The sequence below is a fragment of the Bos taurus genome, chromosome 16, assembly GCF_002263795.3.
Source record: "Bos taurus isolate L1 Dominette 01449 registration number 42190680 breed Hereford chromosome 16, ARS-UCD2.0, whole genome shotgun sequence".
Taxonomy (NCBI): domain Eukaryota; kingdom Metazoa; phylum Chordata; class Mammalia; order Artiodactyla; family Bovidae; genus Bos; species Bos taurus.
In genome coordinates, this window is record NC_037343.1 from 71,925,603 (window position 1) to 71,950,576 (window position 24,974).

General features: G+C 49.0%; 1 long non-coding RNA gene across 4 annotated transcripts in view; it reads right to left on the minus strand.

Annotated features, from left to right (window-relative positions):
- Nucleotides 1–8,033: 8,033 nt before the first annotated feature.
- The window catches only part of LOC101907023 (uncharacterized), a 30,628-nt gene continuing 13,687 nt past the window's right edge, over nt 8,034–24,974 (minus strand). For 2 of the 4 annotated variants that reach the window (XR_009490920.1, XR_009490921.1), the window contains 2 exons: nt 9,765–21,287; nt 8,034–8,669 (listed from right to left, as the gene is read on the minus strand). This is a non-coding gene — a long non-coding RNA (uncharacterized lncRNA). The remainder of the gene's footprint in view (nt 8,670–9,764; nt 21,288–24,974) is intronic. The other 2 variants (XR_003029804.2, XR_001502124.3) reach the window with 2 other exon arrangements.

Here is a 24,974-nt window from a genome sequence, read left to right on the forward strand (position 1 = left end):
CTGATTTCCTTTAGGATGGACCAGGTGGATCTCCTTGCAGCCCAAGGGACTCTCAAGAGTCTTCTCCCACACCACAGTTCAAAAGCATCAATTCTTCGGTACTCAGCTTTCTTTATGGTCCAACTCTCACATCCATACATGACTACTGGAAAAACCAGAGCTTTGACTAGACGACCTTTGTTGGCAAAGTAATGTCTCTGCTTTTTAATATGCCATCTAGATTGGTCATAACTTTTCTTCCAAGGAGTAAGTGTCTTTTAATTTCATGGCTGCAGTCACCGTCTGCAGTAATTTTGGAGCCCAAGAATATAGTCTCTCACTGTTTCCACTCTTTCCCCATCTAGGTGCCATGAAGTGATGGGACCAGATGCCATGATCTTAGTTTTCTAAATGTTGAACTTTAAGCCAACTTTTTCCACTCTCCTCTTTCACTTTCATCAAGAGGCTCTTTAGTTCTTTGCTTTCTGCCATAAGGGTGGTGTCATCTGCATATCTGAGGTTATTGATATTTCTCCCAGCAAACTTGATTCCAGCTTGTGCTTCATCCAGCCCAACGTTTCTCATGATGTACTCTGCTGCTGCTGCTGCTGCTAAGTCACTTCAGTTGTGTCTGACTCTGTGCGACCCCACAGACGGCAGCCCACCAGGCTCCACCATCCCTGGGATTCTCCAGGCAAGAACACTGGAGTGGGTTGCCATTTCCTTCCCCAATGCATGAAAGTGAAAAGGGAAAGTGAAGTCGCTCAGTCGTGTCCAACTCTTCACGACCCCATGGACTGCAGCCTACCAGGCTCCTCCACCCATGGGATTTTCCAGGCAAGAGTACTGGAGTGGGGTGCCATTGCCTTCTCTGATATACTCTGCATATAAGTTAAATAAGCAGGGTGACAATGTACAGCCTTGATGTACTCCTTTCCCTATTTGGAACCAGTCTGTCACTCCATGTCCAGTTCTAACTGTTGCTTCCTGACCTGCATACAGGTTTCTCAAGAGGCAGGTCAGGTGGTCACGTATTCCCATCTTTCAGAATTTTCCACAGTTTGTAGTGATCCACACAGTAAAAGGCTTTGGCATAGTCAATAAAGCAGATGTTTTTCTGGACCTCTCTTGCTTTTTCAATGATCCAACGGATGTTGGTAATCTGATCTCTGGTTCCTCTGCCTTTCCTAAAACCAGCTTGAACATCTGGAAGTTCATGGTTCACATACTGTTGAAGCCTGGCTTGGAGAATTTTGAGCATTACTTTACTAGCGTGTGAGATGAGTGCAATTGTGTGGTAGTTTGAGCATTCTTTGGCATTTACACTTTGGATGAGTGAATTAATGAATACTATTCCACCTGCAAGGCAGGAGACACGGGTTTGATCCCTGGGTCGAAAAGATCCCCTGAAGGAGGGAAAGGCAACCCACTCCAAGTTTCTTTCCTGGAGAATCCTATGGACAGAGGAGCCTGGTGAGCTACATGGGTTGCAAACAATCAGACACAACTGAGCGATAATATTTGGATTTGAATTTTGTGCTTTTTAGACCTCCTTGAAGGTGACATGGTGCAAAAAAATCACCACTTTTTGTCCACAGAGGGCCTCCTGTGTCCCTTCCTGCAACAAAATGGGAGGCTAGGGGATAAGGTGTTTGTGGGTTCAGTGGCGCCATGAAATTGTCTCCTAGTGGTTTCTCTTTGTGTTCCTGAAGGTCGCCATGTTCTGTTAGGTGAGGAGTGATGCACTGAATAGACTAAAGTGATACGTGCAGTATGACCCTACTATCATTTTTAAACACTTGGAAAAAAATAATAACAATGGCCTGCAATGGACCATCCTTTTTTTTTTTTTGCTGTTGTTAAATTTTTCTTTATGAATATATATTGCTTGGTAGAGAAATCAAAAGTATAAGAACTCTTCTGAGTGTATACTTCATGCACGCAAAGGTTTAAAAATGAAAGATTATGTGCTCAGAGACCCCAGGAAGGAAACCATATTTTCTTGCAGCCTGGGACCTTTCTGAAGGTAGAAACCACTTCACTTCCTCTCTTTATTTCTCCCTACACCCTCCTCTCTTTCAGCTCCAAGTGACAGAAAATTCAACTTGAATTAACCAAAAGGAAACGTAGATGCTGGACAGTTCTAGGCTCGGTTGCTTTAGGACCTCAAGGGAATTAGTCTCTCTTGATTCCCTGCCTTGGCTCTCCTCCCATGGTGGCAAGATGCCCACCAGCAATCCCAGTTTCATAAGTCCTACCAGCAGATAGAGTTTTCCCCCTACTAGTTTCAGCAAAAACTTTGATGCTGATCTCCGTGCTGATTGCTACAGCCGGTGGGGTGGGGGTTGGGGGGTGGGGGGTGTTACGTCTGGTACTGGCCGGGCCTGGGCCATGTGTTTCCTCCCAGCAATGGACTTACAGGAACCCTAACAGACTACAGGGAGTGAGTCAGAACTGGAATGCTTTTGCCAGAATTAAGGGGAAGGGATGATGGGCAGCAGCAGGAAAAGTGATTTCCACATACTGAGCACCCAGCTCTGCACACAGTAGGTGCCCAAGCCCCTGAGCTGACTGGCTGACCACTGGCTGGAACTATCTGGGGAGCAAGGGGTGGGAAGAGCAAGGCAGCAGGACCTTGCTGGGTCCCCCATCAGCTGCGGGACCTCCACCTACTTCTGTCTATGCCAACAGGCTCACCTGAACATCCTGAGGGAGCGATTCTGGTCCACACACATCCCAGAAGGCGATGAGGAGGTGGACAGGGATGTTTGACCAGCTGCACGGAAGATGGCCATGCACTTCACCCAGCACTGTGGGCCCAGGAGGCCGAGCTTGATAACTGGCACAAGGGGGGCCCAGACTGGCTCGGTTAGCCATTCAGGATGCCCGGGAGCACCTGGCACCCTGCCTGCTCTCCAGCAGGCCTGGCCCACGGACCGGCAGGTGCTCAGTGAGCACTGATCGAACTCCAAGGGCGGAGGATATGAGATGAAGAGGGAAGATGGCCTCACGTTTGGGAAACTTCCAGCCCGTTGGGAGAAACCTAACAAGACAAGGTCAAGTCTGTGCTCTGGGGCATCAGACTGATGCGCCAGCCTCTGTCAGAGGAAGCCTGCTGGCCACCCGGAAGCGCAGATGAGGCCGGCCTCCCCTGACTGCTCCCTTACCTCGGCCGTCCTGGTCCCGGCCCGTTTTGACCACGTGGCCTGGTCCACCACCCACTGTGTCCAGGGTCCCAGCCCAGAACCTGCACAGATGACCGGACCCCACCCTCTGGCCCCAGCCCAGCCCCTCATCTGCCTGGAAGGACCAACCATCAGGCCAGGCTGGTCCAGGCGCTCTTGGTGGAGTCTCTGCCACAGGGAGAGGCCCCAGGAGAGTGGACCAGAAGTGAGGAGCCTGGCCGGAAGTGAGGAGCTTGGGCCGGAAGTAAGGAGTAAGCTGGTTCCCGCTGGGGCTTCTTGAGGTTTCTCGGCAGGCTTCTCCATTTCCAAACCCACGTTGCTGAGGCTGGGAGGAGACAGGTAAAGGAGAAAGTGATGATGAGGCTGGGGGTGAGAAAGTGAGAGCAAGTGGAGGCGAGGACAGAGAAGATGGTGCTGAGAGGTCTGAGAGCAGGTTGAGCAGACATGGGCAGTCACGTCACACCCAGCTAGACAATTCCCACAACCTGCTTGGGGCAACTGGGTGGGCCTTGCTGGAACCAGCAGCTCTACCGGGATTGGTGAGCTCACAGCTTCCTCTCCATCACCCGCCTCCTTTTTCCTCGCCTCCTTCTTCCTCCAGCCTTGCAGACACTCCTCCCTGCTCCCTCCCCCTTCTCCTCCCTGAGAAGGCCTCCACAGGGTTTGAGGAAGGCTAGTGCTGAGTCTGTATGCACACATGCCAGGGTTTGATTTTTTTTTTTAACTTTTTGTTTTATATTGGAATATAACTGAGAGTGGAAAAGCTGGCTCAAAACTCAACATTCGAAAAACTAAGATTGTGGCATCCAGTCCCATCACTTCATGGCAAAGAGATGGGGAAACAATGGAAACAGTAACAGATTTTATTTTCTTGGGCTGCAAAATCACATCAGATGGTGACTGCAGCCATGAAATTAAAAGATGCTTGCTCCTTGGAAGAAAAGCTATGACAAACCTAGACAGAGTATTAAAAAGCAGAGACACTATTTTGCCAACAAAAGTCCATATAATCAAAGCAATGGTTTTTCCAGTAGTCATGTACAGATGTGAGAGTTGGACCATAAAGAAGGCTGAGCACTGAAGAATTGATGCTTTTGAACTGTGGGGCTGGAGAAGAGTCTTGAGAGTCCCTTAGACAGCAAGGAGAGCAAACCAGTCAATCATAAAAGAAATCAACCCTGAATATTTATTGGAGAGGCTGATGCTGAAGCAGTAGCTCCAATACCTTGGCCACCTGATACAAAGAGTCGATTCATTGGAAAAGACCCTGATGATGGGAAAGATTGAGATCAGGAGGAGAAGGGGGCAACAGAGGATGAGATGGTTAGATAGCATCACAGACTCAATGGATATGAATTTGAGCAAGCTTCAGGAGATGGTGAAGGACAGGGAAGCCTGGCATGCTGCAGTCCATAGGGTCACAGACAGTTGGACACAACTTAGCGGCTGAGCAACAATAGCTGATTGACAATGTTGTGATAGTTTCAAGTAGACAGCAAAGGAACTCAGACATACATATACATGTATCCATTCTCTCCCAAACTCCCCTTCCAGGGTTTGGTGTTTAAGCTGCCACAGGCAGGGGGTTCTTCTAAATCTTTCTGCTGCCACTAGAAAGACTGATTTTCATGTTCCCAACAAGTTCTTTTTTTTTTTTCGCTTTACTGTGAAACATGTAGGATCTTCATTCCCTGACCAGGGATCAAACCCACATGCCCTGCATTGGAAGCACAGATTCTTAACCACTGGACCACCAGGGAAGTGCAAGGCATTTTCTTAACAAACAATAAATGAACAGATTAATGAATGACATCGGTTATCTGATTTGCACCCTATAGCAACCCTTGGAGGCAGACCAGATGGTTATCATTAACGGCATTTACAACTGGGGAAACTGAGGCACAGAAACTACATGTCATCACACAAGTTTGCAGCGACCAACCAGGGTCAGAGCCCTGTTCCCCCATCCCCCCGACCCAGTGCTGCACCGACACCCACTGCTTGCCCCTTTCACTCACCTGCACCCTCTCAGCTACCCCTTGGGGTTCAGCGGATCAGACCAGGGGAAAGCACAGGGATCACATGGGCAGATTTGCCCCCCACAGGCTCAGGAGTGTGGGGACAGTCATGGGCTTGTCTGTCCGGTTGCTGCTGTGGCCTCGTCCCTGGGATCACAGCCTTCTGCGGGGCCTTTCCCATTTCACTCCACTCCACGCAGTGCAGGGACAGCACCAGGGGTCAGAAGTCACATCAGAGCCTCCACTGCAGGTAAGGTAAGACCTGTGGGACATGCACAGTGACCTTTCACCTGCAGTAGGTTCGGTTCAGTTCAGTTCAGTTCGGTCGCTCAGTCGTGCCCGAATGTTTGTGACCCCATGGACTGTAGCATGCCAGGCTTCCCTGTCCATCACCAACTCCTGAAGCTTGCTCAAACTCATATCCACTGAGTCGGTGATGCCATCCAACCATCTCATCTTCTGTCGTCCCCTTCTCCTCCTGTCTTTAATACTTCCCAGCATCAGGGTCTTTTCCATTGAGACAGTTCTTGGTATCAGGTGGCCAAAGTATTGGAGTTCCAGCTTCAGCATCCATCCTTCCAGTGAATATTCAGGACTGATTTCCTTTAGGATGGACTGGTTGGATCTCCTTGCTGTCAAAGGACGTGGACTGTGGGGGCAAATCTGCCCACGTGATCCCTGAGCGTTCCCCCGGTCTGACCCGTTGGACCCTAAGGGGCAGCTGAGAGGGTGCAGGTGAGTGAAAGGGACAGGCAGTGGCGCTGGTGGAGCACTGGAGTCGGGGAGCTGGGGGAACGGGCTGGCAGGTAGGGCCCATGTTAAACGTTAAGTGCCCTCCTTGACCTCATGACTGGGGAATTCGAGAAAGGAGAATTCCCTGGGATTTGGAGATGGGATACACCAAAATTCTGGAGCATCTCCGCTGATGGTCTGATGATCAGAATTGGGGGAGCTCTCCTGACACCCATGAAGGCTTTAACCTCAGGAGTGGTTTCAAGGCCTTGAGATACTGGGAGAGCGCCCTGCCCCCTGAACCCTACTACCAGTCTCTGTGCAGCTGTTGCTTTAGCGTGAAGTCCTGACCCCGAGGAGGAAGGGCAGTGCTGTTTTGTCGTATATTAGTTGTTCAGTCGCTCAGTCACATCTGACTTTGCAACCCCAGGTACTGCAGCACACCAGGCTACCCTGTCCTTCACCATCTCTGGGAGCTTGCTCAAACTCATGTCCATTGAATCGGTGATGCCATCCAACCATCTAATCCTCTGTCATCCCCTTCTCCTTCTGCCTTCAGTCTTTCCCAGCATCAGAGTCTTTTCAAATGAGTTGGCTCTTCGAATCAGGTGGCCAAAGTATTGGAGTTTCAGCTTCAGCATCAGTCCTTCTAATGAATATTCAGGGTTGATTTCCTTTAGGATGGACTGGCTTGATCTACTTGCAGTCCCAGGGACTCTCCAGAGTCTTCTCCAACACCACAGTTCAAAAGCATCAATTCTTCAGTGCTCAGCCTTCTTTATGGTCCAACTCTCACATTCGTGCATGACTACTGGAAAAACCATAGCTTTCACAATACAGACCTTTGTCGGTAAAGTAATGTCTCAGCTTTTTAATATGCTGTCTAGGTTTGTCATAGCTTCTCTCTCAAGGAGCAATCATCTTTTAATTTTGTGGCTACAGTCACCATCTGCGGTGATTTTGGAGCCCACCAAAAAGAGGCTTGTAACCACATGTTAGTTACACACCTCTTATTATCCTTAATTTAACTGATCTTTCCCAGAACAATTTGTTTTTTGGGGAGGGGCTAATGGAGGAGTGATGGGGGCATGCCTAGAGCTACTAGCCACCTGTGGTTGTTTAAATTTCAGTTCAGAGAATTCCCTGGAGGTCCAGTGGTTAGGATCCCTCACTTCCACGGCTGGGGCCCCAAGTTCAATCCCTGGTTGGGGAGCTAAGTTCCCGCAAGTCACTGGTGTGGCCAAATAAATAAATTTAGGTTTATAAAAATAAGATGAAATTTAAAAATTCCTCACAAGTTAAATGTTTGGAGTGCTCCCTAGCTACTGCATGGCGCCTCACAGATATGGGACATTTCCATCATCACAGAGAGTTCCACTTTCTGGAAGGCAAGAGGCTGACCTTCTCTACCTCCTGACCTTGGTGAAACTGGGAGGTTCAGGACAGGAAATGGGCTGTGTGTGTAGGGGGGGGGGTGAGTCTGAGGTGGCCCAGTCTTCTCAGTGGGGAGGGTTATGGTTTGGGGGAAGTTGTCACCTTCTCACTCACTCACATCTCACAGCATCACAGGCCCTGCACCCAGGGCCCAAGGAGCCACAGACACATGGGAAGCATCTGGGGGTGAGGGGTGCAGAGGATGCTGGGGGCCCAGGGCAGTGAGCCGGTGGCTGGGGGGAGGTCACAGTAGGGGGGACTGCAGAGGCCCAGAGGATGCTGGGGGCCCAGGGCAGTGAGCTGGTGGCTGGGGGGAGGTCACAGTAGGGGGGACTGCAGAGGCCGCAGTGACTTAACACCCAGCACCAGCACCCTGCCAGCACAGTGCAGAGTGGGGAGCTGCAGGGGGTGGCCTGTGCCCCTCTCCCCCCCCACCCCAGGGTCACCAGGACTGGGGGCAGCGCCCCACTGCCTCTGCACCCACCTGCTCCATTAACCTGGTGGTTAATAATTAATTTCTCCTCCTGTCACACAGGACGCAGACAGGGAGGCAGCTGGGAGGTGCGTCCAGCTGCTCCTTCTGCCAGGGTAGGTGAGGACAGGGCAGGGAAGGTCAGGGGTGCCCGCCTGGGTAGGGGTGGGTGTGTGGAATGGGAGGTGGGAGGATTGGGAGGATGGGGAGGGATGGGGGTGGGGAGGGAACCGTTCACTGCTGGACACCTCACAGCGCCTCCCTCCTGGGTGCCCTCCCAGCCTGGCATCCGGATGCCACGCACTGGCCTCCTCTGATCCGGGGCTCATCCAGGGCCGCCTCCCTATGCCAGACTCTGCAGGACACTTTCATGTAAGTGACTGGTTTCACCCCCACCCCCATTTTCCGGATGAACAACCTCAGTCTATCGGAGGTGAGGTGCCCCAGGCTCGCAGTACAGACGCAGGGCCAGGAATGAAACCCAGAACTTTCAGACATAAGCCCAGTGAGAATTTACTTCCCAACAACCGCCCAGCTCCGGAAATCCTTACACCCCAGTCTACCGGGTTAGCAGCTACCAGAGCAGAGGAAATACGGTGCGCACTGCCCAGGCCTACAGGCTCTCTTCTCCACCCACTCCAGTCATTACTGCAGCCTTAATCAGTTAGGAGATCCTGCCAAAGACCCATGCCAAGCTTCCAGGGATATTTATAGCTCGTGTCATAAAATGCTCCTTTGGGCTGAAAGCGATTGTTCGGTGAGGCATTTCGTTTCAGAAGTCAGTCTCCCAACAGCGGAGCCATCCCATGTGTGGCCGAGACTTCAGTATGTGGGTTCGTGGGCTTTGGCCTTTGGGGAGTAGAAAGACCAAGGGAAAAATTTATTGACAAAAAATCAAGATGGAAGTATTTGAAATGAAGTTGAAAGTTCCAAGAAACAAGATTAGGCCTCCCCGTCTCTAGGGTAAAATGAGGCATTCAGTGTCCAGCCCGCTCTGGAGCAAGGAGTGGGCCTACCGGCGTCTATGGGGCGGGCCTCACCATCCTGGACCCAAGGGCACCGCCGGGGCTGAGGTTCAGGGCAGGCAAGGTTCGTTTCCCATCCTCACCACAAGATGTCGCTGCCGCTCAAATTAGAGAGCACTGGACTGGATCAGTCCATCCTAAAGGAAATCAGTCCTGGGTGTTCGTTGGAGGGACTGATGTTGAAGCTGAAACTCCAATACTTTGGCCACCTGATGTGGAGAGCTGACTCATTTGAAAAGACCCTGATTCTGGGAAAGATTGAGGGCAGGAGGAGAAGGGGACGACAGAGGATGAGATGGCTGGATGGCATCAGTGACTTGATGGACATGAGTTTGGGTAGACTCCGGGAGTTGGTGATGGACAGGGAAGCCTGGCGTGCTGCGGTTCATGGAGTCACAAAGAGTCGGACACGACTGAGCGACTGAACTGAACGGAACTGGACTGGACCAACTTTTGGTCCCAAAGACAGAAGCTCTGGGTGTGGGCCCAGCAATCTGGGTTTTTGACAAGCCCTCTGGATTCTGAGGCAAGCTAAGTTTGAGAACTGTCGATATAGGTTCTGACCCTCTGCCAGCCAGCAGGGCTCCCCACCCTGCGCCCCCTACCAGCCCAACAAACGGTGCTCTTCCTTTAGTTTTTTGTTTTTGTTTTTTTTACAACCCCATGCAGCCCACCAGGATCCTCTGTCCATGAGATTTCTGGGGATCTTCTCGACCCAGGGATCAAATCTGCATCTCTTACATTGGCAGGCAGATTCTTTACTGCTAAGCCACCAGGGAAGCCCTCTTTCTTTAGTTCTAATTCAGCTCTGACCTGAAGCTTTTGTTTACCTAGAGAGTGCCCCCCATGCCTTTCCTTGCAACTCCTATAGAGGTGTGTGAATTCCTGACATGCCCTGACTCCCCCCAGAGAGACTCACCCCTGCACCAACGATGCAGCTTTCCATCCTTCGCATGAATCTGTCCAGATTCAAAGTCCTTGGAAAGCATATGTCCAATTGTCCAGCTGTGGTTTTGGGGACAGCCTTGGCTGGAGAAGAGCAGGATACCACATTGACTCTTGTCAATAATGACTGTATTCACAGGGGAAAGAGGTCATTGTCCAACAGAAGATAAATCCCAATTGATTTTTTTTTTTAAGTACATCATGGAAGGAGGAGCATTTATACTTATTTATGAACTCTAAGCTCTGGTTGTGGCAGACAAGACTCCAGGTGGACCCCTGCCTTGTCCCCACCTCCTGTGTTCACACCTGGAGCCCCGAGGGGAGGGCTGTTTGTTTTGGGGGATGCCCACGCTGAAGTACTTAAGGGTAATGGCGCATTTTTGTCTGAAGGTTGTTCTCAAATGACATAGGCAAAAGACCAATGACAATGGATTATATGGAAAACTAGAAAAATGGAGGAAGTGAGCAAATGAAATGTTAGCAGTTGTGGAAATCTGGGTGAGAAGGAAGGAAATGGAGTTCTTTTACCACTCTTGCAACTTTTCTTTAAATTTGAAATTACTTTAAAAAATTATGAGCAAAAGAAACCATATGCAAAAGAGAGCACACTGTATGATTTCATTTGTATCAGTTTCTAGAAGAGGCACGACTAATCTATGGTGATAGAAATCCAAACGGTTGTTGCCTCTGGGGAGGGTGGGGAGTTAACTAGAAGAGGCAAGAGGGAACTTTCTGGGGTGATAAATGTTTCTATATATTGACTCAGAATGTTGGGCATACAGTGTAAATACAACTATTAAAACTCAGAGAATGGTACACTTAAAGTTTGTGCACTTTATTATGTATAAATTATGCTTTGATTAAAAAGGATGCAGGGAAAATACATACATGAGAGGACAAACAAATCTAGAAATTGGTCCTTGAAAAAACCAGTAAAAATGACAAACTTCTGTTGATGCTGATTAAGGTAAATAAGTCCAACCTCAAACTGACAGCCAATATCAAGAATGAAAAGGAGCATTCTTACAGATAAAGCTAACCTCAGATACGCAGATGATACCACACTTACGGCAGAAAGTGAAGAAGAACTAAAGAGAGTCTCTTGATGAAAGTGAAAGAAGAGAGTGAAAAATTTGGCTTAAAATTCAACATTCAGAAAACTAAGATCATGGCATCTGGTCCCATCACTTCATGGCAAATAGATGGGGAAACAATGGAAACAGTGAGAGACTTTATTTTCTTGGGCTCCAAAATCACTGAAAATGGTGACTGCAGCCATGAAATTAAAAGATGCTTGCTCCTTGGAAGAAAAGCCATGACAAATCTAGACAGCATATTAAAAAGCAAAGACAAAATAAATAAATAAATACATTTAAAAAGCAGAGACATTACTTTACCAACAAAGGTCCATCCAGTCAAAGCTATGGTTTTTCCAGTAGTCATGTATGGATGTGAGAGTTGGACTATAAAGAAAGCTGAGAGCCGAAGAATTGATGCTTTTGAACTGTGGTGTTGGAGAAGACTCTTAAGAGTCCCTTGAACTGCAAGGCGATCCAACCAGTTAATCCTAAAGGAAATCAACTGGGTGATGTTTTTGCTTTGGTCCTGTCTCTTCATTCTTTCTGGAATTATTTCTCTACCCTTCTCCAGTAACGTATTGGGTACCTACTGACTTGGGGTGTTTATCTTTTGGTGTCCTATCTTTTTGCCTTTTCATACTGTTCATGGGGTTTTCAAGGGAAGAATACTGAAGTGGCTTGCCATTCCCTTCTCCAATGGACCATGTTTTGTCAGAACTCTCCACCATGACCCGTCCATCTTGGGTGGCCCTACACGGCATGGCTCATAGTTTCATTGAGTTAGACAAGGCTGTGGTCCGTGTGATCAGTTTGGTTAGTTTTCAGTGATTGTGGTAGTCATTCTATCTGCCCTTTGGTGGATGAGAGGCTTATGGAAGCTTCCTGATGGGAGAGACTGACTGTGGGGGAAACTGGGTCTTGTTCTGATGGGCAGGGCCATGCTCAGTAAACCTTTAATCCAAATTTCTGTTGATGGGTGGGGCTGTATTCCCCACCTGTTGTTTGACCTGAGGCCAACTATGGTAGAGGTAATGAGGATAATGGCCACCTCTTTCCAAAGGTCTCAGGCACGCACTGCTGCACTCAGTGCCTCCAGCCCTGCAGCAGGCCACTACCAACCCACGCCTCCCCAGAGACTCCTGGACACTCACGGGCAAGTCTGGGTCACTCTCTTGCGGGGTCACTGCACCTTTCTCCTGGGTCCTGGTGCACACAAGGTTTTGTTTGTGCCCTCCAAGAGTCTGTTTCCCCAGTCCTGTGTAAGTTCTGGTGGCTCTGTGGCGACCTCCTCCAAGAGGGCTTGTGCCATACCCAGGTCTACTGCACCCAGAGCCCCTGCCATTGGGGCAGGCCACTGCTGCCCCGTACCTCCGCAGGAGACGCTCACACTCAAAGGCAGGTCTGGCTCAGACTCTGTGGCATCCCCTGGTGAGCACAAGGTTTTGCTTGAGCCCTCCGAGTGTCTCTGGCAGGAATGGGGTTTGATTCCAAACGTGATTTTGCCTCTCCTACCGTCTTGCTGGTCTTCTCCTTTGTCCCTGGACATGGGGTATCATTTTTTGTTGGGATCCAACATTCTCCTGTCGACAGTTGTTCAAAGCAAAAACAACACCCAGTTGTGGACATGACTGGTGATAGAAGCAAGGTCTGATGCTGTAAAGAGCAATATTGCATAGGAACCTGGAATGTTAGGTCCATGAATCAAGGCAAATTGGAAGTGGTCAAACAAGAGATGGCAAGAGTGAACGTCGACATTCTAGGCATCAGTGAACTAAAATGGACTGGAATCGGTGAATTTAACTCAGATGACCATTATATCTACTACTGTGGGCAAGAATCCCTTAGAAGAAATGGAGTAACCCTCATAGTCAACAAAAGAGTCTGAAATGCAGTACTTGGGATGCAGTCTGAAAAATGACAGAATGACCTCTGTTCATTTCCAAGGCAAACCATTCAATAATTCAGTAATCCAAGTCTATGTCCCAAAAAGTAATGCTGAAGAAGCTGAAGTTGAATGGTTCTATGAAGACCTATAAGACCTTCTAGAACTAACACCCAAAAAAAGATGTCATTATAGGGCACATAATGTCATTATAGATTTTCATTATGGGGGACTGGAATGCAAAAGTAGGAAGTCAAGAGATACCTGGAGTAATAGGCAAATTTGGCTTTGGAGTACAAAATGAAGCAGAGCAAAGGCTAACAGAGTTTTGCCAAGAGAGCACACTGGTCATAGTAAACACCCTCTTCCAACAACACAAGTGAAGACACTACACATGGACATCACCAGATGGCCAACCCCGAAATCAGGTTGATTATATGCTTTGCAGCCAAAGATGGAGAAGCTCTATACAATCAGCAAAAACAATACTGGGTACTGACTGTGGCTCAGATCATGAACTCCTTATTGCAAAATTCGACTTAAATTGAAGAAAGTAGGGAAAACCACTTAGGTATCACCTAAATCAAATCCCTTATATTATACAGTGGAAGTGAGAAATAGATTCAAGGGATTAGATCTGATAGATGGAGTGCCTGAAGAACTATGGACAGAGGTTCATGACACTTTACAGGAGGCAGTGATCAAGACCATCCCCAAGAAAAAGAAATGCAAAAAGGCAAATTGGTTGTCTGAGGAGGCTTTACAAATAGGTGACAAAAGAAGGGAAGCTAAAGGCAAAGGAGAAAAGGAAAGATATACCCATTTGAAGGCAGAGTTCAAAAGATTAGCAAGGAAAGATAAGAAAGCCTTCCTTGGTGATCAATGCAAAGAAATATAGGAAAACAATAGAATGGGAAAGACTAGCGATCTCTTCAAGAAAATTAGAGATACCAAGGGAACATTTCATGCAAAGATGGGCACAATAAAGGACAGAAATGGTATGCACCTAACAGAAGCAGAAGATATTAAGAAGAGGTGGCAAGAATACACAGAAAAACTATACCAAAAATATCTTCATGACCCAGATAATCATAATGGTATGATCACTCCCCTAGAGCCAGATATCCTGGAATGCAAAGTCAAGTGGGCCTTAGGAAGCATCACTACAAACAAAGCTAATGGAGGTGATGAAATTCCAGTTGAGCCATTTCAAGTCCTAAAAGATGATGCTGTGAAAGGGCTGCACTCAATATGCCAGCAAAGTTGGACAACTCAGCAGTGGCCACAGGACTGGAAAAGGTCAGTTTTCATTCCAATCCCAAAGAAAGGCAATGCCAAAGAATGTTCAAACTGCTGCACGATTGCACTCATCTCACATGCTAGCAAAGTAAAGCTCAAAATTCTCCAAGCCAGGCTTCAATAGTATGTGAACTATGAACTTCCAGATGTTCAAGCTGGATTTAGAAAAGGCAGAGGAACCAGAGATCAAATTGCCAACATCTGGTGGATCACTGAAAAAGCAAGAGAGGTCCAGAAAAACATTTTCTGCTTTATTGACTATGCCAAAGCCTTTGATCACAATAAACTGTGGAAAATTCTTCAAGAGATGGGAATACCAGACCACCTTACCTGCCTTCTGAGAAATCTGTATGCAGGCCAAGAAGCAACAGTTAGAACTGAACATGGAACAACAGACTGATTCCAAATCAGGAAATGAGTATGTCAAGGCTGCATATTGTCACCCTGCTCACCTAACTTATATGCAAAGTACATCATGAGAAATGCTGGGCTGGATGAAGCACAAGCACAAGCCAGGAGAAATATCAATAACCTCAGATATGCAGATGACACCACCCTTATGGCAGAAAGTGAAGAGGAACTAAAGAGACTCTTGATGAAGGTGAAAGAGGAGAGTGAAAAAGCTGGCTTAAAACTCAACATTCAGAAAGCAAAGATCATGACATCCGATTCTATCACTTCATGGCAAATAGATGGGGAATCAATGAAAACAGTGAGAGACTTTATTTTGGGGGGCTCCAAAATCACTGCAGATGGTGACTGCAGCCATGAAATTAAAAGATACTCACTCCTTGGAAGAAACGTTATGACCAATCTAGACAGCGTATTAAAAAACAAAGACATTACTTTGCCAACAAAGGTCCATCTTGTCAAAGCTCTGGTTTTTCCAGTAGCCATGTATGGATGTGAGAGTTGAACTATAAAGAAAGCTGAGCACCAAAGAATTGATGCTTTTGAACTGTGGTGTGGGAGAAGACTCTTGAGAGTCCCTTGGACTGCAAGGAGATCCAACCAGTCCATTCTAAAGGAAATCAGTCCTGAATATTCATTGGAAGGACTGGTGCTGAAGCTGAAATTCCAATACTTTGGCTACCTGATGCCAAAACTGACTCATTTGAAAACACCCTGATGCTGGGAAAGATTGAAGGCAGGAGGATAAGGGGATGACAGGGGGCGAGATGGTTGGATGGCATCACCGACTCGATGGACATGAATTTGAGTAAGCTCCATGAGTTGGTGATGGACAGGGAGGCCTGGCATGATGCAGTCCATGGTGTCACAAAGAGTCGGACACTGAGCGACTGAACTGAACTGAGGACAGAACAGCAGGACCAAAGGAGAAACAAAAGTAGGGGAAAAATAAAAGATAAAGCCAAGAGAGAGGATAGCTAGCAGAGCAAGAAAGCGTTTGTTGTTAAAAGTTGGTGAGCTGTTGGTTTGAGGCTGAAAACGTTATATTTATTGTTTGTTCTGTGCCAGGCTCTTTGTTCTAATCTCTTTTAATTCTCATAGTAACCTACAAGGTAGGTAGTTTTATTATGATTTTGTTTTACAGATGAAGAAATTAAGGTTTAGGGAATTCCCTACCATCCCAGTGGTTAGGGCACCACACTTCCCTCCTGGTCAGGGAACTAAGATCCTGAACGCCCTGGGGCACGGAAACACTGCTCCGTCCCTGCTCCCCAGCTGCCACACACCCCTCTCCCTACCGGGGGGTGGGGTGCTGGGGGGGTGGGGGACGAAAGATCACAAAGGTAGGAAGACAGACCTGGGTTTCAAACAGTTGGGCTAAGAGCCTATGAAATTACCCCTAGGCCAAGTGTGCAGGGCTGAGAGGTGGCCCTGCCAGCATTAGTGAGCTTCCATTGAGATACCATGACATCAGAAGCACTAGAATGGTACTGCATTGATTAAGAGCTCATTCATTCACAAATAATTCTTGGAGGCTTGCACTGTGATGCATGCTCAGGGAAATAACCATGAAGGAGACAGATAAGGCTTGAGTTTGCATTCTAGTGGGACAAGTAGGGACAGATAATAGCAAAAAGAATACATAGCCACTTCAGATGGTAGTGTTGTGACGAAAATAAAACATGGTCGTGGAGCTATCTGGGAGGGGGCTGCGATTGGGTACGTGCATTAGAGAGTGTCAGGGAGGAAATGGCCTTGTTTTTCTTTTTGGAGCAGAGAAACAAGAACAGCTGTGAACGTCTGGTGGAAGGATGCCCCAGGCTACAGGAAGAGAAAGGGTGGAGGCAAACCCCAGGGGCTGGAGGAGGAGGCTGGGGGGAGCCTCGTTCAGCTTCCTCATCCCCCACCCCCTCCTGCGAATTTTGGGATTCTCTACATTTCATGACTCTTTCCCCATCTTTCCCCAGTTTGTCCAGAAAAGCTACGAGTGGCCTTGGCAGTCTTGCCTTGGAGAAGGGGGAGGCGCTGACCCATGTCACAGGCGCATGGTCTATCCTGGTCTGGTCCAACTGCTCATCTCCAGGCAGCCCCCGGCTTCTTCCTGTGTTCCTTTGAAGAACGATTCTGCTGTCTGTCTGTCTAGAGAGGCTGTGGCAGGTCGGCCAGCCTCCTGCAGGGAGGGGGCTTGAGGAGACATGAGCATCGTCTCATCTCCTCCGCAGTTCCTGGGTCCAAGCCGCCATGGTCCTCAGTGTTCACCTAGCTGGGAATACGTGTACTGGGACAAGGGTAGGTGGGAGAAGGGAAGGGAGGGTAGGAAGGGTAGGAAGTCCCTACCTGTGGCCTGGGACTGAAATGGAAAACTGTACTAGTGTTCTTTTGCTGTGTAACGGTAGTACCACAAACTTAGCTGGGTCCTCAGCTTAGAATCTCCAGGCTACCATCCAGGTGTCAGCTGGGATGTGTTTTCATCTGAAAATGTGACTGGGGAAGACTCTGCTTCCAGGCTCAATCAAGTTGCTGACAGAAGCATTTCTTTGAGGTTCTGAAACTGAGGGCCCTGGTTTCTTGCTGGCTGGAGGCCCCCATCAGCTCCTAGAGGCTGCCAACATTTATGAGAGTCTGCCCACAGATCCTTGCCATGTGCATCTCCCTAACATGGCTGGGTACTTCATAAACCCACTTAGATCCAACATTACCATCCAGTCTGTAGACCCTAGCCACCTTTGATTGTTTCCTTGCTACATACTCTACAAAGTTCTGGGTTCATTTGTAAGTTTCCTGTCCAGACCTCTCGTTTGGTGGCTCAGAGGTTAAAGTGTCTACCTGCAATGCAGGAGACCTGGGTTCGATCCCTGGGTCAGGAAAATCCCCTGGAGAAAGATATGGCAACCAACTCCAGTATTCTTGCCTGGAGAATCCCATGGACGGAGGAGCCTGGTGGGCTACAGTCCACGGGGTTGCAAAGAGTCAGACACGACTGAGTGACTTCACTTTCACTTTGCCCAGACCTGGAATCAGCTTCTTTCCAAGAAACCATTCGTTTCAGGGATAAATGTAATTTTAAGACCATGGTCTGGTCTAAGAACTGTCCTTTTTTTTTTTTTTGCCACACCACACAGGTTTCAGTATCTTAGTTCCCCAACAGGGGTTAAACCCGTGCCCCCTACAATGGAAGCCCAGAGTCAACCACTGGACCACCAGGGAAGTCTCTAGTCTGGGTCTTAGTATCTATTTTTTTTATTTAGTTTGATCTTCTATTGCATATAATTATGAAAAAGAAAGTGAAAGTTGCTCAGTCATGTCTGACTGTTTGCTACCCCATGGACTATACAGTCCATGGAATTCTCCAGGCCAGAATACTGGAGTGGGGAGCCTTTCCCTTCTCCAGTGGATCTTCCCAACCCAGGTCTCCCCCATGGCAGGCGGATTCTTTACTAGCTGAGCCACAAGGGAAGCCCAAGAATACCGGAGTGGGTAGCCTATCCCTTCTCCAATGAATCTTCCTGATCCAGGAATCGAGCCAGGGTCTCCTGCGTTGCAGGCTGATTCTTCACTGAGAATATCAGGGAAGCCATAATTGTATATAAATACACATGTATTAACCAATGTGTGTGGTGCCTACTGTGTATGAGACAGTCTCTGGCAGAAGATGCATCACCAACAAGCATCGTTTGATAGCACCAAATTTCAAGATCCCAAAGTGGGAAGCTGCCCTAGGACCCTGGGGGACTGGGGCCTCAGTGAACCTCTGGGGACACAGTGGCCCTGCGTGTGATGAGTACAATAGCCTGGTCTCCCAGCTGGAGCCTGGGCTTGAGTGCCTCTGTGTCTGCTCGGCTGTGGGGGAGGGCGGTCCGAGAGCAGGATGATGCCAGTTAACGGGGGCAGGTGGCTCTGGTTGCCACATGCACTGGCTCAGGTGTCCTGGGGACTGAGGCGGGCTGGAGGAGCTCCGCTGAGCTCTCTGAGCAGCCTCTCAGGTGTGGCACCTGACTTCTGTGTTAACAGGTAGGTGCCTCAGGGTTCAGCAGGGAATTCTGAGTGCTGCAGTTCAGGGCGTCCCTTGTCTGTTCCCTCAGATGAGAGATCTGGGGGTGGTTGAGTTTGCCCCCATGAATAAGGGTTGAGAAGGAGGAGGCAAGGAGGGTGACTGGGGGCAGCTCGCTGGACAGTTCTGTGGACCTGGGGCTCTAGGTCAGGTTGCATGGAGGTGGGCAGGATGGTGGTCATGTCTAGTGTTGGCTCCTTGTCTCACAAGTCATGGGAATGAGGCCCTGGCCACAGATCCAGCCCCCTTAGGAACCAGGCTCCATCCCTGATCCATCACCTCGAGCAGGCCTGTGGTTCAGTGTAGCCACTGCCGGAACCACGGGTCACAGCTCCAGCCCCTGGTGTAACACAAAGGCTCTGGCCTTCAGAGCTGACCAGTTTCAGCTCTGAACCTTTCAACAGCCATCCCCTGAGCTTTCGTTTTCTCACTGGCAAAATGGGGAACAAAGAATACCATCGTGGGGCCACTGTGAGAATGCGGTTGCCTGAAATTCCATGGCCTTGCAGAGGCCAGTCGTGATAATGATAAGGACAGAATGAAGCGACAAAATAGGTGATTAATAGTTCATCCCACCTGGGGATTGTAAGTAGGAAAATACGGGAGACCCCTGTAAGTTAATGATTACTTGGAAAAGCAGTCTTGTGTAGCAACAAAACCATGCAACAGAAGCATGGGACATGCCCCCAAACAATAAAACAATAGTAGAAAACAAGGCCTACAACCTGCCCATGGTGTCATCAAGTAAGTGACCCCCAAAAACAGGCTCTGTGCACACAAAAAGCAGTCACTTATGAAAAATGACTTTTCAAAATGAAAGTCCTTCATTATACTGAGACCCAAAAGTATTTTCCCCAAGTGCTATGACAGTCTTGGCCAGACCATCTAGGGAGGGGTAAGTAAGCTTCCCTGCCCTTCCTGGTGGAGGAACTGATGGTGGAAACATGACGTCTCCTCAAGAAAGACAAGGAATGTCTTCCCCCTCTGCACCCCCTACTTTTCCTTTGATTATAAAACTAGCCCACTAAGTTCTCAGGGCGTGGCATTTCTTAACCGTCCGCTGATAAACCTCACAAGTATCCTACTCTAATAAATCACTTATCTACCTCTTTGCTCTTGTTGAATCTCCTCTGCTCTGAGACATAAAGGACCACGGTACTGGAGCTCTTCGGAGCCCCTCTGAAATGACACCAGTTGGTTTCACTAGGGTCTCAAAAAGGGCCCGGCCCTTCCTCCTGTTATAGTGTTAAAGAGACTGAGCACCATGTGAGCAGCCTTGGGTCTCTGCAGGAATTGTAAAGTCAGACAGCTCCGGGAGCAGGCAAATAACCCATGTGTGTGATGCAGCAGCCACAAGAAGGTGGGGGGACGGAGTGGTGGGAGCCTCACTAGGGGCATCCAGGACATGGCTGCCAGTCGCACTTCATTGTAACATCTGGGTTTGCACAAATAAACACCGGCCAGAGTGATGGTTCCCCAAGATTCAAGGAGGACACTGAGCCTCCCCCTCCCCCGAGTCTCACAGAGCCCCTGGGCTTCCCTGGTGGCTCAGATGGTAAAGAATCTGCCTGTATTGCAGGAGACCCAGGTTCAATCCCTGGGTTGGGAAGATGCCCTGGAGAAGGAAATGGCAACCTGTTTCAGTACTATTGGCTGGAGAATTCCATGGACGGAGGAGCCTGGTGGGCTACAGTCCATGGGGTCTCAAAGAGTTGGACATGACTGACTAACACTTTCACTTTCCCAAATAAACATGGGCCAGAGATGAGTTTGAGTAAGCTCCAGGAGTTGGTGATGAACAGGGAAGCCTGGTGTGCTGCAGTCCATGGGGTTGCAAAGAGTCGGATATGACTGAGTGACTGAACTGAACTGAACTGAGAGTGATGGTTCCCAAGATTCAGGGAGGATTCTGAGCCTCCCCACCCCAAGTCTCACAGAGACCCTAGGTCAGGCCCTGAAAACAGCCCAGGGAGCAAAGCCTCTTTCTATATATAGTCTGGGACCTCAGGGGTTGGCCTAGGAGTTTAGTGGGAGAAAACAGGATCCCAGCTGAGTCCTCCACAGCCAGAAGCTGCCCCTGGGGACAGGTCTGAGTTCTCTCCAGTGGCACCTCGTTGTCCCGAGGGCTCCGGCAGAGTCTGGGGAGGGGGCTGGGAACGAGGGAGCCAGTTCACTGCCCTGCTGCTCCCCCCAGAACTAAGGTCTGTACTGTTGGGGTGTATGTTGTTAGAGTTAAGGAGATGGGCTGAGGACTGCTCCTGAACACGCCAGTGCAGTGACGCAGAAACTGATCTGTGGCAGGCAGAACCTCCCCAACCAGGGATTGAACTCATGCCCCTGAATTGCAAGTGTGGAGTTTTAATCTCTGGACCACCAGGGACGATCTAGCTGCTGTTTACTTAGGAGCTATTCTAAGCAGAGCAATGCAGAAGATGCTTTTCATACACATTTCCTTTTAATCCTCACAGCAGCTCTACAGGGAAAGTATCAACAATTCCCAATTCTAGTTGAGGCTCAGAGAAGTTGAGACACAAAGCTAGGCTCACACAGCCAACAAGTGCTCAGCCTTGGTTTGAACCTAGAGAGAAAGAGACTTTGAACAGGCCCCCATGGCTCACCGGAGGATATCCCAGGAGAATGAGAATGGTTCTGGGTGATTTATCCCAGACACCAGGGAGAAAATGGTTACTGAAACTTCTTGAACTCAGAGGGTGAACCCTGAGAGTTCCTGACGGCTCCAGCACGCAGGACTCTGTCTGCCCTCCTCATCAGGCTCTGTGAGAGAGGAGCAGTATTTGTTAGTAAAATGAGACCGAGGACGGTGAAGTGTTTTGTAAATTTCCAGGTGCAATGTAAATTGCAAGATGATTGCAGCTTATTTTCCCTCATGGGCATAATTACTGTAACAATGAATTATGAGATTGGATTTCTTTTTTTAAAATATTTATTTACTTGGCTGCCTCCCGACCAGGGATCACACCCACGTCTCCTGTGTTGGGAGGTGGATTCCCGACCCGTGGACTACCAGGGAAGTCCCTAAAGTTGAATGTCTATGTTTAGTCCTTCTTTGGTGAAGTCACAAAACAAATAGTCCTGTAATCGTGGTCTTGTGCAATTTGTTTTCACCCTGTGTAGTGTAGTCCAGATAGTTGGCAGTACACATTACCCAAGAGAGGTTTCCTGAGTTTAAATACAGGAAGAGGCTTCAGTTCCTACCAGTTGAATGATTATGTGCATGTCCCTTTTCAGCCTGCTGAGAAAACCAAGTAAGGCAGGCAGTCTGAATACAGTTACCCTTTGAAGAAATGAGCAGGCTCAAAAGAAGCTCTTCAGTTTTCTCTGAGCTTCATGTATGTCAATAAAATATGTGAACTCAGTGGAAACAGAGAAGCTACCAGCTAGGAAATAAATGGATAAAGTTCTTTTTTGCTTCAAGAGTCCTTTTTTATGTAATACTCTGGGCCTGCAATTTGCATCTTCTGAAAAGAACTCTAGCACATGCGCAGTCCCTATCCTCACCCAGGCTAATAATGTAATTCCACCTTGACACGGGTGTCTCTTCCACGCTCTTTACCTCCTTTCTCCATCCCTGGGCACGCCCACCATGATCGGGTCTGCTGTTTCTCACAGGGTGGGAACCTAGAAGCATGTTTTGTCATCATGACTATCATGACTGGATCAAGCCTGGGATACCGAGGTACCTTAATTTGTACGTAGCCCCTGCCCCCACAATTGTTGGACAGCTAGATTGCTTCCGCTGTGGTCAATGCAAGAGTCTAAATCTTAACTTTTCCAATCCTTGTTTCCGGTTTCCTCTCCATGAAGTGTCCAGAGACTCTAGGCATCTGGCAGCTTCAACAAGGCCCTTGGCCTCCACCCAGAAGAGAAAGCAGCCTCTCAGCCCAGCGAGGAGCATGCTGGTGCCTCAACACACAGTTGCCACTCGCTTTGCTTCTCTTGGGGTGGATTGGATAGCTCTGGTCTTTCTGCTTTCCTGACTGCTTTGGCAGCAGGAGGTTAAAGCACCTTTGGCTTATCTTCTGGGAAAAGATCCCTGAGCACTGGAGAGCCTGCTGCTGCCTTCTGGCAACTTCCAGCAGCCAGCACCGGGTCTGCTACAAGACGGGTGCTCAGCCTCAGCTCACAGTGATACCACATGTCCTGGCTCCTTCATCAGCCCCAGATTTCAGGTTCTATCCCACCCCTCCTGTCTCTAGGGGCCCTCCTTCTTCAGCCCAACAAGTAAATCTATAACTGGGAGATGGCTGAAATATTTCCTCTTCTAAGCAGGCTTCCAGGATTATGAGAAGAGTAAATAACATGGATTTCCCTGGTGGCTCAGACGGTAAGGGAACTGCCTGCAATGCCGTAGACCCAGGTTCGATCCCTGAGTGGGGAAGATCCCCTGGAGGAGGGCATGGCAACCCTCTCCAGTATTCTTGCCTAGAGAGCTCCCTGGAAAGAGGAGCCTGGTGGGCTACAGTTCAGGGGGTCACAAAGAGTCAGACACGACTGAGCAAAGAACACTTTCACATAATATGGAATTCTAGTCCACACACATACCACCTCACCCTCTCTAGATAAACACACTTGTTACACGCAGAAAATGAGATGCGTCTGGTGGCCATGGCTGAGGCTTAAGGTCTACATGCCCACAGGCTTCTGCCTGATTTGTGGATACACCAAGGCAGCAGCGGGCAGGGCAATGGTTTGGAAGAGAAGAGCCTGGTTGTTTGTGGGATTTGCTTTGTTACTCACTTGCTGTGCTGTCTGAGCTAGTCACTTGCCCTTTCTGAACTCAGTAGGTGTGGGAGGGCAGCCAAGCCCCCTGCTGCTCTGGGATTCTCAGGAGAACAGCCCAGGGTCAAGAGCGAGGTGTGGATGATATGGGAGAGGCAAGGGAGCCGGGAAGCCAGGGGTTGCTCTAGGGGCAGGAGGTATATCTCTGAGTCTCTGCAGCACCCCCAGCGCAGCAGCACATGGCCTGGCTCCCTCCTCCTGCTGGGGGCCCCTGAGGACACCGATGAGCCTGCCTACTGCATCTCCACCCTTGGCACACAGCCCTGGTGCCAAGTCATCCTTTGTTGGGGAAGTGGATGAGGGCTGGGATGTGCAGGGAGGGGCAGAGGTGGTGAAGCAGAAACCGAGTGCTTGGAGTTCCTAGAGGGAATTCTAGCCATTTATGAGTCTATCGGAGAACATCTCGGGGGAAAGTCTTCCAGAGAGAACTGTTCTCAGCCCTTCAAGAGCAACGGCAAGGCGTCCACTCTGATGGGCAGGGAAGATTGTATTAGATCAGCCTTAATCTTGTCCTTGGCATGTCTTCTCTATAAAAAGCTGCTGTGGGAGGAGATGCATCACTGATGTGGGAACCCCAGGAGGACAGGGTCACTCAGTGCCTCAAGCCTCACGCTGGGCTTACCTCCCAGCATCCCTGGATATGTGAGCCCAGCCCTCCCAGAAGCGGCTCCTGAGAGAGGCAGCCTGGTTGTGTGGAGGTGGGGTGTCCAGGATTCAGAGACAGGATCCAGCAGAAAGGGGTGCACTGGTGGTGGCTGGAAAGACAGGCTGAGCAGAGTCAGTGTCCAAAGGAAACTGACAGAGTTTGCAGTGCAAGACACAATGAAAACTCCCTGATTCATCTTGTCTACAGAATCTTCTATGAAGAAGACTATAAAGAAAGCTGAATGCCAAAGAATTGATGCTTTTGAACTGTGGTGTTGGAGAAGACTCTTGAGAGTCCCTTGGACTGCAAGGAGATCCAACCAGTCCATCCTAAAGGAAATCAGTCCTGAATATTCATTGGAAGGACTGATGCTGAAGCTGAAACTCCAATGGCCAAAATACTTTGGCCACCTGATGCAAAGCACTGACTCATTTGAAAAGACCCTAATGCTGGGAAAGATTGAAGGTGGGAAGAGAAGGGGACGACAGAGGATGAGATGGTTGGATGGCATCACTGACTCGATGGACATGAGTTTGAGTAAACTCTGGGAGTTGGTGATGGACAGGGAGGCCTGGTGTGCTGCAGTCCATGGGGTTGCAAAGAGTTGAACATGACTGAGCCACTGAAGGAAATGATAGAATCTTCAGTAAACTCTGGTTTAGAAGTTTAGCTTCTTCCTGGAGACTGAGGGAGGCACTGAGCCCTGGGTTGAAGCTCTCACGGAGCGAGAACAGCCTCTGCACCCTGGGGTGGCAGCTCTGGGGGTACTGCTCCCAGCCCAGTGCTCCAACGGCAGCATCCCCCAGTGACCTGCGCCACCTCCCTGCTGCTAATGCTTCTTCTTTGGCATCATTCTGCTTGAAGTCTTGGTGGCATTTAACGTCACAAACCACGCCTCCATTCTTGGCTTTTCCTCTGGAGCCATCCCGGAAGCAGAGCCTGAGATCTCGGTGCAGAGCCCAGGATTTGGGAGGTGACTTGGGAAACAGGAGTGAGGAGGGCACAAGGAGAGTGAG